This window comes from Globicephala melas, chromosome 2 (genome assembly GCF_963455315.2).
Source record: "Globicephala melas chromosome 2, mGloMel1.2, whole genome shotgun sequence".
Classification (NCBI taxonomy): Eukaryota; Metazoa; Chordata; class Mammalia; order Artiodactyla; family Delphinidae; genus Globicephala; species Globicephala melas.
This window is the reverse complement of record NC_083315.2, coordinates 119,384,718-119,402,565: the sequence shown is the minus strand read 5'-3', so window position 1 is coordinate 119,402,565 and position 17,848 is coordinate 119,384,718. Positions and strand designations below refer to the sequence as shown.

Below are 17,848 nucleotides of genomic sequence, written 5' to 3'. Positions count from 1 at the left end.
CCCTAAGTCATCATCAGGGCAACTGTGGCAGGCAGGATCCAATGTCCCACAGTGGCAAGAGACACTAATCTTTCCTCAGGAAGAGAAGAGCTGATCCACTTGACTCCAATTTTTAAAAAATACCTAGCATTTTCTTCTAGTTCCCTCAGTTCCTAACCAACTAACCATCAAAAGGAAGAAAACACGAAGCCCAAGATATTAGCTTGTCTCCCCTAAAGGAAGGAAAAGTGGAAGAGAGAAAGCATATGTATTCTTGTGCTAACATATTGGGCACACAAACCTGGAGTTCTCTAGAAATTAGGACAGGTTTATTGATTTTATTTTATTATGAGGTATTGGGGAAGGAAATAGAAGGCCTGTAAAAAAGAGGTAAGTCTGTCACAGAACTACATGACAGTTTCATTAAACTCTAACTAAAAACACAGAGAAGTGTGATTACTATTTCCAGCCAGTTTCCCCATCACCATAGTCATGTAGCAAACTAAGGTGATGTGGGTCTTGAGCCAGACTCACAGAGTCCCCTGGCCTTGGCCTCTGTACAGTGTCTCTGCATTTGATCTTTTTGATATTTTTCAGGATCACGTCATGTAGAATGACATATTGATTCTTTAGCTCTGATATGATGAGCTAAAAGCTGTTATGTTCTTTCTCATCAATACCTGTCAGGGTGCAAGAAAGTCCTCCACATGGGGATATTTAGCTATTTTGGAAACCGATTTGGCTCTTGTAACATAATATCTAGAAATCTGATCCAGATGAGATGCAGCTCTCAACATTCTTAGCTCTGCAATTGTCTTCTCCTAAATGGACACCCCGAAGTTGTTCCCATCTTCTAACACAGGAATTAGGAGTTGTACCCACATTTTTATGGTGCTTCATTTCAGGATCAGCGGCCAGATCTCATGTTTCACTGTCTCAAAACTCTCCACTAACTCCTGGTTGCTTTTTAGCATCACATTGGGCATCACAAATACCATGGTTCCTTGGAAGGCCTCCACACTCACCCAATCTTCGCTTCTTGGAAGTGGGATCTTCCAGTCCATTGTGGCTATTGGTGAGAAGAATAGTCAGGGACCAGCAGACTCATGTCTGAGTGGATCTGAGTTAGGTTATATATGTTTAGGATTGGTCCTTTCAAAAAACTGTCAAGTTCTAACAACTTCTTTGAGAAAATGTTTTCCACCAAGTCTTCTGCCTCAATTGTGATCTGCTCTCTGAAAGAATCAACCTTTGAATGGTGGGTAGCGTCAGAGGGACTAGAGGAATCTCAGTGCTCCCTGGAGGTGGCTGCGCTCGCTTGGCTCACACACAGCTTGCTGAGTCCCACCCTCAGTTCCTTCCTCCCACTTGCTCTCCTGCTGCCTGCTGCCTGCTCACACTCTATAATTATCTTAATTACTCCCTTTACATGTATCAGTGTTCCAATTTTTACTTCAGCCATCAAATATAAAACTTGAGAAGGAAACTGAATTTGCCCACATATTTGCCATTTCCATGTTCTTTCTTCCTTCCTGATGTTCCAAGTTTCCTTCTTTTAGAGAACTTCCTTTAGCTATTCATTTAGGGCAGGTGTGCTGGCAACAAATTCTCTATTTTCCATCATTTCAGAATGTCATTATACTCCCTGTCACTCCTAACATTTTTAAGCAATTGCTTTTTTTCTTCATTTCTGATGTTCCAAATTTCTGTTATCATTTCCCCTTTGTATTAGTTTCCTAGGACTGCCATAACAAAGTACCATAAACTTGGTGGTTGGCCTACAAAAACAGAAATTTACTGTTTCACAGTTCTAGTTGCTAGATGTCCAAGATCAAGTTGTTGGTAGGGTTTGTTCCTTCTGAGGTCTGTAAGGAAACATCTGTTCCATGCCTCTCTGGGTCTTCACATTGTCTTCCCTCTATCCTTGTCTTTGTGTCCAAAATTCTTCTTTGTGTAAGGACAGCAGTCACATTGGATTACAGCTCACCCCAATGACCACATTTTCACTTGATTCTCTCTGTAAGAAATCTGGGGGCTTCTATATACCTTTTTTTGGGAGGGGGGGACACATCAACCCATAACATCCTCTTTTTGAAGAAATTCCTTTAAGTAATTTTTTTAGAGCAGTTCTGCTGCAATGAGTTATTTTAGTTTTGCTTCATCTGAGAAAGCTCTTATTTTACATTTATCCTTAAATAATATTTGCCCTGAATACTGAAACTTGGTTTTAAAGCTTTTTTCTTTCAGCACTTAGCACTGTGGTACCCTTACTTTCTGGAGTCCATGGTATCTAGTGAGAAATCTGCAGTCATTGAAATTATTGTTCCCTATAGACAGTGGTTTTTTTTTTTGTTTGTTTTCTGTTTGTTTGTTTTCTCTAAGAATTTTTTAAAGACTTTTTTCTTTATCTTTCATTTTCAGTAGTATCTGGTCATGGAGTCCTTTGTATTTACCCTATTTGGGATTCACTAAGCTCTTCAACTGGTAAGTTTATATCTTGGCACCAAGTTTGGGAAGTTTCTGTGATTTTTTTCAAAATTTTTTCCACACTTTGCTCTATCTCCTCTCCTGATACTCCAAAGACACAAATAATATAAATATTTTGTTACATGACATAAGGTTCTTGTCATTATTTTTTTTCCCCTCTGTTGTTCAGATTGGATAATGTATCTTTATCTTCAATTTCACTGACTATTTCCTCTGTTATCTCTATTCTGCCAATTAGTCCCTGTATATAGTGAGGTGTTTTTTTCCCCAAGTAATGTGTACCTTATATTTCCTTGCTGAAACAAATTTTCCTTTTGGTTTCAAATACCTTTTAAATTGTTTTCTGGAGCTTTGTGAAATTAATAGTTTCTTTCAAGTCTTTGCCAAATAATTCAAATATATGTGTCATCTCATCATGGGTGTGTCTTGATTTTTTTTTTCCATATGAAATGAGATTTTCCTGGTTCTTCAATTCCAAGGATTTCTGAATTTTACTTTAGACATATTAAATGTTATACAATGAGACTCTGGGTCTTGATTAAATCCTGTGGCGAACGTTGATAGCCTTCCATGGGCTACTGTTTTAAAGTCAATTCTGATTCCAACCCTTTTTGCACTATTCGGAACTGTTCCATGTGTGCACCAGTCAATATCCAGACCTGGGTGATGGTTTCTCTGTTCAATTCTCAAAGTATTTGGTGTACTGAATGGGATCAGATGCACACATGTGGAGTTTGAGGATGAGCCCAGAAAGTCATAAAGAGCTTAGTGTATCTCCTTCCTCAGCACTTTCCTCTCCACAATGTCCCTTGTACTTCCTGGTTTCTTTGGGCTCCTCTCTGGAACTCTATTCAGAAATCTGGTGTTTTATATACTCTGCCTTGCTGGGCACTCCCAAAACTGCTCCTGCATGCAGAGCCAAGCAAAACAAGGATCAGAGAAAAAAACCAACCAACCAACCAAACAAAGAAAAAAATGGATTTCCACCCATTCTTTTGGAAATACAGTTCCATAGAAGGAAAAAGAAGGCTCCTCTCCATTAGAATTTTGGCTCCTGCAGGAGCTTATTGCTGCCAGCTGCTGCTGTCACAATGGGATTGCTTAAGGGCTAGAGCGAAGGGGAATGGAAGAAAGAAAACAAAAGATATAAAATTATATACTCTCTCTGAGTGTTATGGGTTCCTTTTCACACTCCTTGAGCCAGACTAGAGGCTTTCTCTTTGAGCTCTCTCTGTTTGTGCCCCAGTGGCATATTCTGGTGCTTAAGTTTCAAACCATGAGATATCAGAAGAGAAAAAAATACTAGATTCACTGCAGCTTTGATGGTATTTTGGATTCTAATCTTCTGTTCTATTCTGCCTGTTCTATTTGCTTATGAGAGTTCTCAGTATTCATTAGGACACACAGGTAGTGTGTATATATATCTTATCCAGAACCTGTACCTCAAATATATATTTTTAGTGTGGTTTTATTTTACTAACACCAAAAAGGGAAATACATGGACAGAATAGTACTGACCAATTTCACTTCTTCAACACTGATATGTAAAATCCTACATAAGATAGCTTCTTGGGTCCATTTCTTTGTAACATTTCAAGAAGCAAAGCAAAGTAAAGCAATTCTGTATGTCATGTGTATATTATATATTAAACATACACAATAAAAGAATAGTAAGAAATATGGAAATGATATTCACCAGTTTCAGGAATTTGATTAACTCTGGGGAATGAGAAAGAGGAAAAGAATAGTATGTGGACTTAGAATCTATGTCTGCAAGTTTTTTTTCTAAAAGAGAAATAAAATCATCTACAGGTAATATGTGTGTTTAATCATAATAATGAACTGATAGGTATATGTAATATTTGTTTCTGCTGTTTTTTCTATGTTTGAAACATCACAATGAAAAATTAAAATATTAGAAATCTGATAAAAACAATTATTTTAATCAGCACACAAAGTGACACTTATGAGCAGAAGCATTCTGGAAATAATATTCTTATACTGTTAACTGTAGTAACAATAATTCTGCAGGGAGATAATAGCAATATGGACAAAGCGATTAAAATTAAATCCTTGCTAACAGTTTTAAGTCATATTTGTAATATTATGTGATGGTAGAATTTCGTATAAAAGACATCATTTGTAACACAAAAGTGACAACAACATATATCTCCAAATACAAATGATAAACCATTTGTGGCACATATATTTGAGCTGAAACTAGTGGGCTGGTGGATTAGATAAGAGAAGCAGCACAGTGAATTAATACATTTCAAATCTAAGTGTATGTGTACTTATTAAAGGAAAATGTACATTTGCTATTAGCATAGCAACATGTTTGAGTACCTCTACTTGATTTAGGAATTATTATTCTTACAACATTCAAAAAGTCAAGTTATTTGGTAAAGTGGAAGTGATATTGTCATTTGAAAAGTGATAATGTCATTCAAAATTTCAATAATAAACATATATTATAAAAGGAATATAGATTTTACAAAATACACTCCAGCGTGGTATATTTATTTGCCAATTGTTTTCATTTGTTTGATTGTGTGCTACTCTAAACTTACACATCTAAAACTGAAAAAGATTTAATCATTCCCATTGTCATGACATTTTTCAACCTTGTTTTACTGAGGACAGCACAGTAATTTCTTAAGGCCTGACTTATCTGGTATGCACTGAATCTTTTAAATCCTTTTCAATCTTTCCTTTTAAGAAACAAAAAAGTAAGGGAAAAAAGCTATTACTAATTTGGTCCTTTATCTAAACTATGTTATTATTTTGCTAATATTATTTTTCTCCTATCTCACAGCATTCGGGTAGCAGAGTCATCTGAACATAATACACAATACGATGTGTAGAATAAATAAATTAACAAAGAATTATAAATACTTGGAAATTATTATTCTCATTTTTTAGACTAATTTATATAAATCAGTAATCGTATAAAACTAGTTTAGTTTAAAATAATTGAGACTATTTCAAAGTACAGTATATGAGATGTCTCCCTCATTATCCAAAATGGACATTTGTAAAGTGAATCTATGCCCTGGATTTAATTTTTCTTTTTTTAGTTATCAGCAATCTAGCTGAGATTAGAAGTTATCAGCATACTGAAAACCATGTAATTGAAGGAATATTATCTCTTGGCTTTACTCTGAGTCTGAGAGAAGAACATAGCTACTAGAATAATGCGATAGTAAAGAGCCTTGATAAGGTCTAGTAACCCAACCATTGAAATGTACCATGGACAGGTATCGGGTGCTTTATTTCCCTCTAGTGGATAAGTAAATGAATAAATACAAGGAAAAAAGTAGTTGTGCTTTGATGTGCTTGCTTAAAAGCCATTTATTATATTGAGATGTCTCATGTAGAGTACTTAGAGAACTGCACTATAAAATTTGCAAACAGAAAATAAATATGTGCTTATTATCAAATAAGTGTGCTGAATCAGTAAAATGAATCGCTAGAAAATCTGCAATCAGTTATCTTTTTTCTGTACTCTGAAAGTCAGTGCTCTTGAGGCAGAAACAATGGGATAAAGTGATGCTTTTCCTCTTTCAAGTTAATATAGGAAAGTTACAGAACAAACATTAAGAAAAGGAAAATTTAAATGTCATTTTTATTTGCTTTTGAGAGAATTAATTTTTGTAGAAAATTAGTATTTACATCGCTAACAATTATTTTTGATAAGACCAACTCTAAAATCATTTGCATCACCTGAACAAATGGTCCTAACGGTCCTGGGCAGAAAAATCATTAAAAAAGTAACATATATACTTTTTAAAAGACAGATCATATGCTAAACATTTAGATAAAATATTTAATTCTCAGACCAATATCATAAGTGATGTACCATTTTCACTCTCACCATTTTATAGATAGTACCTGAAGGAGACTGGTAAAATGTTGCTTCTAAGGTGACAGGAAATTGTAGAGCAAGGATTTAAACCCAAGTAGGCTGGCTCCAGAATTTATAATCTGTTAAGAAAGCCTCAAGGCATGTTATCTGGTAGAAGAATCTGGTATAATTTTAAATACTTACCATACCAAATGGATACTTGAATAATCTGGATTTAGTTTTAGCATAAAATGCTGACAGAAATTGTTATTGAATTAGGGTTTCATAGTACACTATGAAATAGAGAAGAAAATTGAGAGCTATTCTCAAAGATAAAATTACTTTTAACATTTGAATTAAATATAGAAAATCAAGAGAACTAAATATTCTAATTTTTCAATAGTCAGTATAAAATACCTTGTAAAATCAACTGGTGAAAACATATATTGAAATTGTTTTTTAGGATATTTTTCTATAAATGGGTTAAATATGAATCAATTACTTTAATTTTAACAGTCCCATTTGCTACTGAGTCATTAGGGGTTGATAATATCTTCTTCCCTTGAAACTGGGCAGAATTTTCTAACTAGTTCAACCAAGAAAGTACAGCAGAAATGATTCCATGTGATTCTGAAGCAATGTCACAAAAAAGATATATCCTTCTGCCTTCCTGTGATTGTAACCAAGCCACCCGATTTTGCAGAAACCCAAGTAGCCTGCAGAGACACCTTGGAGAACAGTGGAAGTGCCTTGCTGAGCATCGTGCCCATAGCAGGCAGCACATGGTGGCCATGCCAATGATCAATCCTGAAAGTGAGTTCTTTGGTACCCAAGTGAGGCATACAGTTGAACTTTTGAGAGAGATGAGCAGTTTCCACCAGACCCATGTTTAAATTAATGAATAAGTTTTTCAGAACTAACTTACTAAAGTAGTTTATTTTTTTAAGGAAGATTTCTGACTTGTGTAATGAAACTTCCCAAGCGGCCTTGTTAATGTTTCTTTACTAAATGAATGGTTGTCTCTTATTTTTTAATGTAAAAATTTTCATTTGAGTTTCTTAAGACGTAGGCCATGTGTGATAGACTTTTATTGTTTTGTTTTTGTCCCCTGGTCCCCCACAAAGGTTTTGGTAAAGATCCAGTGAGATGGTTGAACTCCCATGATGTTTCCTCCATTTCTTAACTTATTAAAATTTGTCTTACATAAAAGTGAAAACTAGGGCTTCCCTGGTGGCACAGTGGTAGAGAATCTGACTGCCAGTGCAGGGGACATGGGCTCGAGCCCTGGTCTGGGGAGATCCCACATGCCGTGGAGCAGCTAAGCCTGTGCACCACAACTACTGAGCCTGAGCTCTAGAGCCCGTGATCCACAACTACTGAAGCCCATGTGCCACAACTACTGAAGCCCGCGCGCCTATAGCCCATGCTCCGCAGCAAGAGAGGCCACCGCAAGGAGAAGCCTGCGCACCGCAATGAAGAATAGCCCCCACTCACTGCAACTAGAGAAAGCCCACCCACAGCAACGAAGACCCAACACAGCCCAAAATAAATAAATTAATTATTTTAAAAAGTGAAAACTAGTCATTTCAGGGAACTGCTTAATATATGATTGGTTGTAGGAATAATCCATTTCTCTTGGGTCATTCTCATTCTCTATCTATTCTAATTTTTCCAGATACACAGAAGCTACAGCTGGTGGCTTGACTGCACACCTTGTAATAGTTTAGTCATATGTGTTCTTGCACTGTGGTAATCTGTTGGAACGTAGAAATAAATATTGGAAACTATTTTCACTCAAACTCTCTGTCTCTGTCTTTCTCAAACTCTCTGTCTCTGTCTCTGTGTCTCTCTGTCTGTCTCTCTCTGTCTTCTCTCTCTCTCTCCAATCAAGACCCTTAGCAAACCCAGAGGTAATCTTAAGGCTTGCTTGTCCACATAAACAGATAAAGCTAGTCTGAAGTAATTAAAGCACTGTTTTAACTTCATCTAGTGCTATTTATCTATTTACTTATATTTTAAGACAAATAATGTGACAGATACCTTGAAAAGTACTTTATATACTTATACTATTTAATGTAAAACATATGCATCAATTCCAAATGTCAGAATAATAAAACCAGTAATTATGAATACACACAAAATCACCAACTTCAAGTAACCCTCCTACCCAACTTCTTAAGATACTCCTGCAATTGAATTTTTGCTTCTGGGACCACATGTTAGAATGTCAAAATATTATAACAAGGGTCCCTCAAGAACTGTGTAGCTCAACTGAATGAGCTTAGGAAATTCATACAGCATTTGTATCAGCATAAAGCATCTGGAACCCTTGCTAATCTGAGTTCTACCAGACTCCACTGAGGGTCACTCATCTCTACTCAGGCTTTTCTTAATAAGATTTAAAATGATAACTTGAGCTGCCAACTATCCAGAAATCATATTACAATTCAAAAATTAAGAATATGTGATTATAATAATAGGAAGCTTCAGAAAACATGCAATTGAATTTAGCACTCAGGTGAAGAATATAAATGATTTTCCTTTATTATCTTAAATGGGTATATTTGGCTCACATTAGATTATTAGTTCTACCTTAATAGATAAAAATTACATTAAATCTGGAACTTATTCATTTATCCAACCAATAGTTGTTAAGAAGCTAATATGTGTCAGGTATTCAGAGAATCTAAAATTGAAATTAGTTTAAAAATGTATAAATAAATACATTAAAACAGAAAAAGATCCCTGCTTTCACATTAGTTACATTCCAGTGGAGGATGAGAATAGTGATAAAATGTAAAGTAAAAACTGTAGAATGTATGTTGGATGGTGTGAAATGACATTTTTGGTTTCTGCATTCTCCCCCTTTGTTTTTTGTTGTTGTTGTTGTTGTTCTTCTCTTTCTATGTTTTGAGTTTTCTAGAATTTTTTTTTAAATTTAGAAGTCACTTTGCAGTTATTTTGTGGTGGTCACCATAGTGGTTGTTCAGCATGTATATCTCCATTTTTCCAGCCAGATATTTTTAAATTTAAATATTATAACTTTCAGTTCTAAAATGTGCACTCAGTTCTCTTTCATTTTTTGTGTTCCTCTACTGAAATTTGTCTTTTCATTCCTTATTGTGTTTTTTTTTTACCTCATTAAGCGTAAGTTTAGTAGCTGCTTTCTGATAATTTCAACATCAAGTCATCTTGCATTGGCCTCTGTTGATATTATTTTTCCTTCAGAATGGGTCATTTTTTTTTCTTGTATGCCTATTGATTTTATGTTGTAACACTGACATTGTCAATATTATGTAATGGAGAATCAGCATTCTGATATATTCTTGTGAAGATTGCCACATTTTTATTTAAGCAAGCCATTAACCTGGTTATATTCAAACTGTTTTCAAGGCAAAATCTGTTTTACGTTGGTGGTGATGGTGGAGGGGCAACTCATTAATCCTTTTATACTCAGTGTTTTGAGTCTGTCTGCACATGCTTGGCTTGTGGTCAGCCAGAGACAGGTAAAGTTAATATACAGAATTTGGGACTACCATAGTTTAGGGTTTTTGTTTGTTGTTTGTTTTTGATCAGTAACCCCTTTCACTCTGCATGGGCCAAGGAGTCCCCAAAATTTTCTCTCACTCTTTTCAGGCCAGAAAGATGATGGACTTTTTCTCTCTTGGGTCATTAGCCACCATTAGTCACTCACCAAACCTTTCCCCCGAGATTCAACTGCCATCCAAAATGTGTCTACTTTGTTTTGTTCTCCAAATCCCTCTGGTAGTTTTTGTTTGTGTGTGTCCAGGGTTTATATTTATGAGAAAATAATTTTGTTAAAATTTTACAAAGCCATCCTAGCAGCAGAAACAGTACTTGACATTTGGCAGACTTTTTCTTTTAAGAAAGACTAAAATGAAAAGCCCTGGAATAATCCTGATCATTTCCATGTTACTGTAGTATCACTGAACCTCTGACAGTACATGGAAAATTATTTTGTGCACAAGGAGAAAAAACATCTCTCGACCAGACATAATTCTACAACTTGTTCTTTTGAAGTTTTAATGAGGAAATTATCTTGCACTTATAAGAGAAAGTGGCTTTCCGATCCAGGTATACATAGAGACCTGCTTTGCGGCTTGTAGTTAATCCTGGAGAGTAAATCAATGTGAATACAGTCTTGATCTCATTATGTAGAAAGGAGTCAGATAATTGATTTAACTTTTTTCTTTGCCTACTTTGACAATCATAGCCATTTCAATGATTACTAACTATGCTAATAAAAAAATACTATAAAAATCACTCCTCAATTTCTTCCCCCCAAAGGAAAATATGCATTGCATGTTCTAAGACAAATTATTCCCTATTTCAACAAAACTCAGTAAACATTATTACAACAGTGTCATTTCAACTGTGAATTCTTAGTCCTGCTTCCCTGGTAGCTATTGTATCTGCTCAGTAAGAATTCTGTTATGAAACACAACTGTTGCATACTGTGCAAGATGGAAATATGCAAAGGGTAAATGAAAATTACTGTCCTGTTTAATGCATTTTTAATACTCTGTTACTAATTCCAGTGCTCTAACTAGAAAAGCCAATTGCAACAAATCCTTAAGAACTACAATCTGTGGTGCAGTTAGTAGGGAGGAAAAGCTGACTAGTGAAAAACTCTGATGAAAAGAAATAATCGATTTATACCTGAAACCATCAGACAGGTTTCATAATTGAGCTGCCACTGTAATTTGTTTTGCAACACCAGATAACTAATGCATATAGCATCTCCCGCATACAGATGCAATAGACACAAATAACCTTAAGAACATAGAAGATAATTATGTGGAAAAATTAACATAATTAAGAAGTGATGAATTTTGAGTGTTTATTGCCTTTGTTCATTGTATAATGTATTTAATTGCAGGTTTATATAAGTTTTTTTGTAAATAATGACTGTATTTAAGAAGCAACTCATAAAATTTCTTTGATTTAACAATTGGCTCTTGCAAGGTGGTATGAGCTGGCTCCAGCAAATCACTCCAGCCCTCTCAAACCACGCCATTCCCTACTCAGCAGTGCTTCCTCCCTTTCTGGCTGGCCATCTCAGTAGTTCCTTGTGAAGGTGACATTGTGTTTTCATGAACCTTCTGCATCAGAATCACTTGGTGAGCATAGCCACATTCAACAAATACTGGTTGAACAGACTGGTTTTGACATTTGACAGAATAGTTTCCTAATTCCAGAGCTACATGTTTTGGGAATATGCTCAATGACTTCATCTGAAAATGAGGGACACTGTGACGATTCTATGAAATAATGCCTGTAAGGGGGTGGGCACAAGAGAAGTGCTTAATAAACAAGTTTTCTGTGCCCCTTCACTCCTTGCTGGGACAAACTCTCTGATCATGGTACCCTTTTACTGGCCATGGCAGTGCCTCATCCAGGCATTCCTGCTTCAGAATCTTCCCTCCTACCTTCTGGAGTCCAAATGCCAATGCCTGTCATTCCTTGTTAGGACATAGAAATTATCTTAGCCAGCCTCCACTTAACCATCTCTTTGCCAGCACTCGGAAGAGTACTGATGCCTATGGACCTGGCCTATTCCTATTTAGTGCTGTCGCTGGACTCACATTTATCTCCTCACTGGGTTGTGGGCACACCAAGAGTTAATCAGGTGTGTCACCAAAATGTTCATGCCACTTTTAATTGTAGCTGTGTGATTCATTAAAAATTAGGTTAACTGATAGTTCAAGAGGAGAAAAAAGGCGAAATGCTTTGGAAACACTTGAGTTTTAAAAATGGAATTAGGTATGGATGAGAAAACAGTGAAGAACTGAGAAAAAGATAAAAATCTCTAAAGATCCTGCTCTTGGATTTGTTCAAAAACCTGTCACTTCACTTTAAAGAAACTGAAATTAGTAGTGGTAGAAAGTGCATTATGGTGAAAAGGCCTAGTTCCTACAACCAACAACCAACAAATGGACGAGTATATGTTTATGTTTTAAGTTTAAATAAATTATTAAATTGTGCTTGTATACTTCATTTTTTATAATTCTCTTCTTTAACTGATTTTTTTTTTTTCGCGGTACGCGAGCCTCTCACTGCTGTGGTCTCTCCCGTTGCGGAACACAGGCTCCGGACACGCAGGCTCAGGGGCCATGGCTCACGGGCCCAGCCGCTCCGCGGCATGTGGGATCCTCCCAAACCGGGGCACGAACCCGTGTCCCCTGCATCGGCAGGTGGACCCCCAACCACTGCACCACCAGGGAGGCCCCTAACTGATTTTTTCCATTAACCAACCCACTACATATTCCAGTTGCATAGTTAAGAGGGTAGATATGTACCAGAGCAGACAATTAACAAACAATAATAACAATAAATGAATAAATAAACAAATAAATAATATTTAAAAATTCACTTGCCTAGTTGCAGTAGCCACATATTAATTGCTTAATATTCACATGTGGCCACTGGTGGAAATGTTTTCGACAGTGCAGATTTCAGTCCTAAGAGAGGCCTATAGGTATAACTTGTGAGTTTTTCCTTATTGAACTTGGGAAAAACGTGTGTTCACTAAAGGCATATGAACTAACTTATTTTTACTGTGGCAAAACACATATTCACCATTAGAGTGAAAATTCACCATTTTAACCAATTTAAAAATGCCATTCAGTGGCATTTGGTACATTCTTTCATTTTTTTTTTTAATGCTAGAAAAGTAACCAAAATCTTTCATGATAGAGAATTATAAGAATAAATTTTTAAACATCTGTTCCCTGCTTCCCTCTTTAGATGCTGGGTATTCAGTAACTGTTCGTGCAGCTAACTCTTAATCAAAAAAGTAATGAAAAATATATACCAACAAAAAAATTCCTTCAAACATACTTTGCTCTATCAGCAAATTGCTCAGGTCAGAAAAATATTTTTACTTCAGAGGGTAAAATGCAATGTATAATATCATTTTTGATTCTACTTGATATTTGGGGTTTTTTAGACATGTCAATTTTAGTTTCAGCATTGTTGGCTGACATCCTCACTACCTGCTGCTGGTTCTGTTCTTGAATTGGTATCTCTGGGAGTTGTCTGTGTGTTCCCTATGGATGGAAAATATGCCCATGCTTTGCAAAAAAATCAATTACCTCTTTTTTTTGTATTCTCTCATTTATGTCGGCAGCTAGAATCTTATTTAAAAGTCTACAGTAAAATAGCTTAAAACTATCTTAACAAATAGTTATTGAGAACTTCTAAAATATATTTTATGGTTTGGGGAATGTAATCATTTTGCTTTGAACTGACACTAGACTGAGACTATTTTAAAATTCATATAGCACTATTTGTTTTATTTATAATCCATTGTCTTGACAAAATAGATATCCTACAAATTGGAGTGAAGCCTGAAGGTATAGTAAACCATAAAAGATATTCCAGAATAGAAGTGTCAACTGCACTAATCAACAAGATAAATGAGCAAGCCTACAGGGGATGATTAAAATAAATTGTATTGAAATCCACTTGGGAAAAAGAGACTACACTTGTGTTCTATCTCCTCAGTTTTTGTAAGCTATGGGGAAGCCAAATCTTGAGAGCATTTTCCAGAAATTACATTTTAGAGACAAAGATGTTTTACTTATTGGACGATAAAACATTCCATAGAGCAGTGAATGATTGATGGAAAATGTAATCAACAAATGCTATTGAAGAAGCAAAGAAAACTGATCTTTTAAAAGGGGTTTTCTCCATCTATCCTCTCAGCAAAAGAGAATAACACTTGGGATTGAAAATTCAGCCATATTGCCAAGTAAGAGTGGCAAAGTCATAAAGTGTGTATAAGTGCCTTAGTTTTCACTATTTATTTTCAAATCAAATAATTTCTATGGGAAGTAATATTTTTATTACTTAAAATTCTTTCCTTAAAAGGCTAGTTCTTGTGCATATGAAGTCTTTCATTGTATCAAGACTATGTTTTAACCACCTGTTTTACAATACAATTGTATCCACTCATTCTGTTTATACTTATGGAAACACTAGGATAATGAAAGTTATTAAACTGACAAATACCAGTTATCAGAGTGAATATTAAGACTATCAAAGAAACACATTTTTATTATCGGTGCTGAACCAATGAAGAATAAATTTTGAAGAGCTACTTTTAAAAAATTCCCTAGAAATGTGAACCTGTGGGACCTAACTGCCCAGAGTGCAGGAGGTTTTCCTTTTGCTTTTACCAGGCAAAACCAAGTTTCATCATAAGGCACAGGTTCAGCTTTCCCTTTAGTTTATCTTACCATTAGATAGTCTTAGCGACTATACTGCTAGAGGGTTATAAGTAAATTGAACAAAAAAGTGTAGAAAATGTCACACTTTTCATATCTCTTTAGTCATTCCCCCTTTTTACCCAGTTTTAACTGATCAGTTTTATCCGACTTTTCAAGACAAAACTTATGATGAATACGTAGGCTGAGCAATAACATAACTGACATTTTATTTACCTCATTGCTTATAAGAATTTTTCCTACATTAAAAAATATTCTGGGAGGGGGAAAATGGCAGAAGGGTAAGACGTGGAGATCACCTTCCTCCACACAGATACACCAGTAATACATCTACACATGGAGCAACTCCTACAGAACACCCACTGAACGCTGGCATAAGACCTCAGACCTCCCAAAAGGCAAGAAACTCCCCCACGTAGCTGGGTAGGGAAAAAGAAAAAAGAAAAAACAGAGACGAAAGAATAGGGATGGGAGCTGCACCAGTGGGAGGGAGCTGTGAAGGAGGAAAGGTTTCCACACACTAGGAAGCCCCTTCGCGGGCGGACACTCCGGGTGGTGGAGGGGGAAGCTTCGAAGCCGCGGAGGAGAGCGCAACAACAGGGGTGTGGAGGGCAAAGCGGAAAGATATCCGCACAGAGGATCGGTGCCGACCGGTACTCACCAGGCCGAGAGGCTTCTCTGCTCACCTGCCGGGGCGGGCGGCGCTGGGAGCTGAGGCTCGGGCTTCGGTCAGAGCACAGGGGGAGGACTGGGGTTGGCGGTGTGAACACACCCTGCAGGGGTTAGTGCACCACGGCTAGCCGGCAGGGAGTCTGGGGAAAAGTCTGGACCTGCCGAACAGGCAAGAAACTTTTTCTTCCCTCTTTGTTTCCTGGTGCGCGAGGAGAGGAGGTTAAGAGCACTGCTTAAAGGAGCTCCAGAGACGGGCGCGAGCCACGGCTAAAAGCGTGGATCCCAGAGACAGGCATGAGACGCTAAGGCTGCTGCTGCCGCCACCAAGAAGCCTGTGTGCGAGCACAGGTCACTATCCACACCCACCTTCCGGGGAGCCTGTGCAGCCTGCCAGTGCCAGGGTCCCGGGATCCAGGGACAACTCCCCCAGAAGAACGCACGGCGCGCCTCAGGCTGATGCAACGTCACGCCAGCCTCTGCCGCCGCAGGCTCTTCCCGCACTCTGCGCCCCACCCTCCCCCGGGCCTGAGTGAGCCAGAGGCCCAGAATCAACGGTTCCTTTAACCCCGTCCTGTCTGAGCGAAGAACAGACACCGGCCGGCGACCTACACACAGAGGCGGGGCCAAATCCAAAGCTGAGCCCCTGGAAGCTGTGCAAACAAAGAAGAGAAAGGGAAATCTCTCCCAGAAGCCTCAGAAGCAGCGGATTAAAGCTCCACCATCAACTTGATGTACCCTGCATCTGTGGAACACATGAATAGACAACGAATCATCCCAAATGGAGGAGGTGGACTTTGAGAGCAATATTTATTATTTTTTCCCCTTTTCCTCTTTTTTTTGAGTGAGTATATGTATGCTTCTGTGTGAGATTTTGTCTGTATAGCTTTGCTTCCACCATTAGTCCTAGGGTTCTATCCGTCCGTTTTTTTTTTTTAAATAATTATTTTAATAACTTGATTTTATTTTATCTTACCTTATTTTATTTTAACCTCTTTTCTTTCCTTCTTTCTATTTTCTTTCTTTCTTTTTTCCTTCCTTCCTTTCTTTCTTTATAGTTTTTCTCCCTTTTATTCTGAGCTGTGTGGATGAAAGGCTCTTGGCGCTGCAGCCAGGAGTCACTGAGGTGCCTCTGAGGTGGGAGAGCCAACTTCAGGACACTGGTCCACAAGAGACCTCCCAGCTCCACATAATATCAAACGGCGAAAATCTCCCAGATATTTTCTCAACACCAGCATCCAGCTTCACTCAACGATCAGCAAGCTACAGTGCTGGACACCCTATGCCAAACAACTAGCAACACAGGAACACAACCCCACCCATTAGCAGAGAAGCTGCCTAAAATCATAATAAGTCCACAGACAGCCCAAAACACACCACCAGACGTGGACCTGCCCACCAGAAAGACAAGATCCAGCCTCATCCACCAGAACACAGGCACTAGTCCCCTCCACCAGGAAGCCTACACAACACACTGAACCAACTTTAGCCACTGGGACAGTCACCAAAAACAATGGGAACTACGAACATGCAGCCTGCAAAAAGGAGACCCCAAACACAGTAAGATAAGCAAAATGAAAAGACACAAAAACACATAGCAAATGAAGGAGCAAGATAAAAACCCACCAGATGTAACAAATGAAGAGGAAATAGGCAGTCTACCTGAAAAAGAATTCAGAATAATGATAGTAAACATGATCCAAAATCTTGGAAACAGAATAGACAAAATGCAAGAAACATTTAATAAGGACCTAGAAGAACTAAACATGAAATAAGCAATGATGAACAACACAATAAATGAAATTAAAAATACTCTAGATGGGTTCAATAGCAGAATAACTGAGGCAGAAGAACGGATAAGTGACCTGGAAGATAAAATAGTGGAAATAACTACTGCAGAGCAGAATAAAGAAAAAAGTATGAAAAGAACTGAGGACAGTCTCAGAGACCTCTGGGACAACATTAAACGCACCAACATTCGAATTATAGGGGTTCCAGAAGAAGAAGAGAAAAAGAAAGGAACTGAGAAAATATTTGAAGAGATTATAGTTGAAAACTTCCCTAATATGGGAAAGGAAATAGTTAATCAAGTCCAGAAAGCACAGAGAGTCCCATACAGGATAAATCCAAGGACAAACATGCCAAGACACATATTCATCAAACTGTCAAAAATTAAATACAAAGAAAACACATTAAAAGCAGCAAGGGAAAAACAACAAATAACACACAAGGGAATCCTCATGAGGTTAAAACAGCTGGTCTTTCAGCAGAAACTCTGCAAGCCAGAAGGGACTGGCAGAACATATTTAAAGTAATGAAGGAGAAAAACCTGCAACCAAGATTACTCTACCCAGCAAGGATCTCATTCAGATTTGATGTAGAAATTAAAACCTTTACAGACAAGCAAAAGCTGAGAGAGTTCAGCACCACCAAACCAGCTTTACAACAAATGCTAAAGGAACTTCTCTAGGAAAGAAACAAAAGAGAAGGAAAAGACCTACAATAACAAACCCAAAACAATTAAGAAAATGGGAATAGGAAATACATATCGATAATTACCTTAAATGTAAATGGATTAAATGCTCCCACCAAAAGACACAAACAGGCTGAATGGATACAA

The 17,848-nt window shown here is 37.4% G+C and overlaps 1 pseudogene; it reads right to left on the bottom strand.

The window, feature by feature from the left end:
• Window positions 1-438: 438 nt before the first annotated feature.
• Window positions 439-10,548, bottom strand: LOC115852079 (proteasome activator complex subunit 3-like; annotated as a pseudogene).
• Between the last annotated feature and the right edge of the window lie 7,300 nt (window positions 10,549-17,848).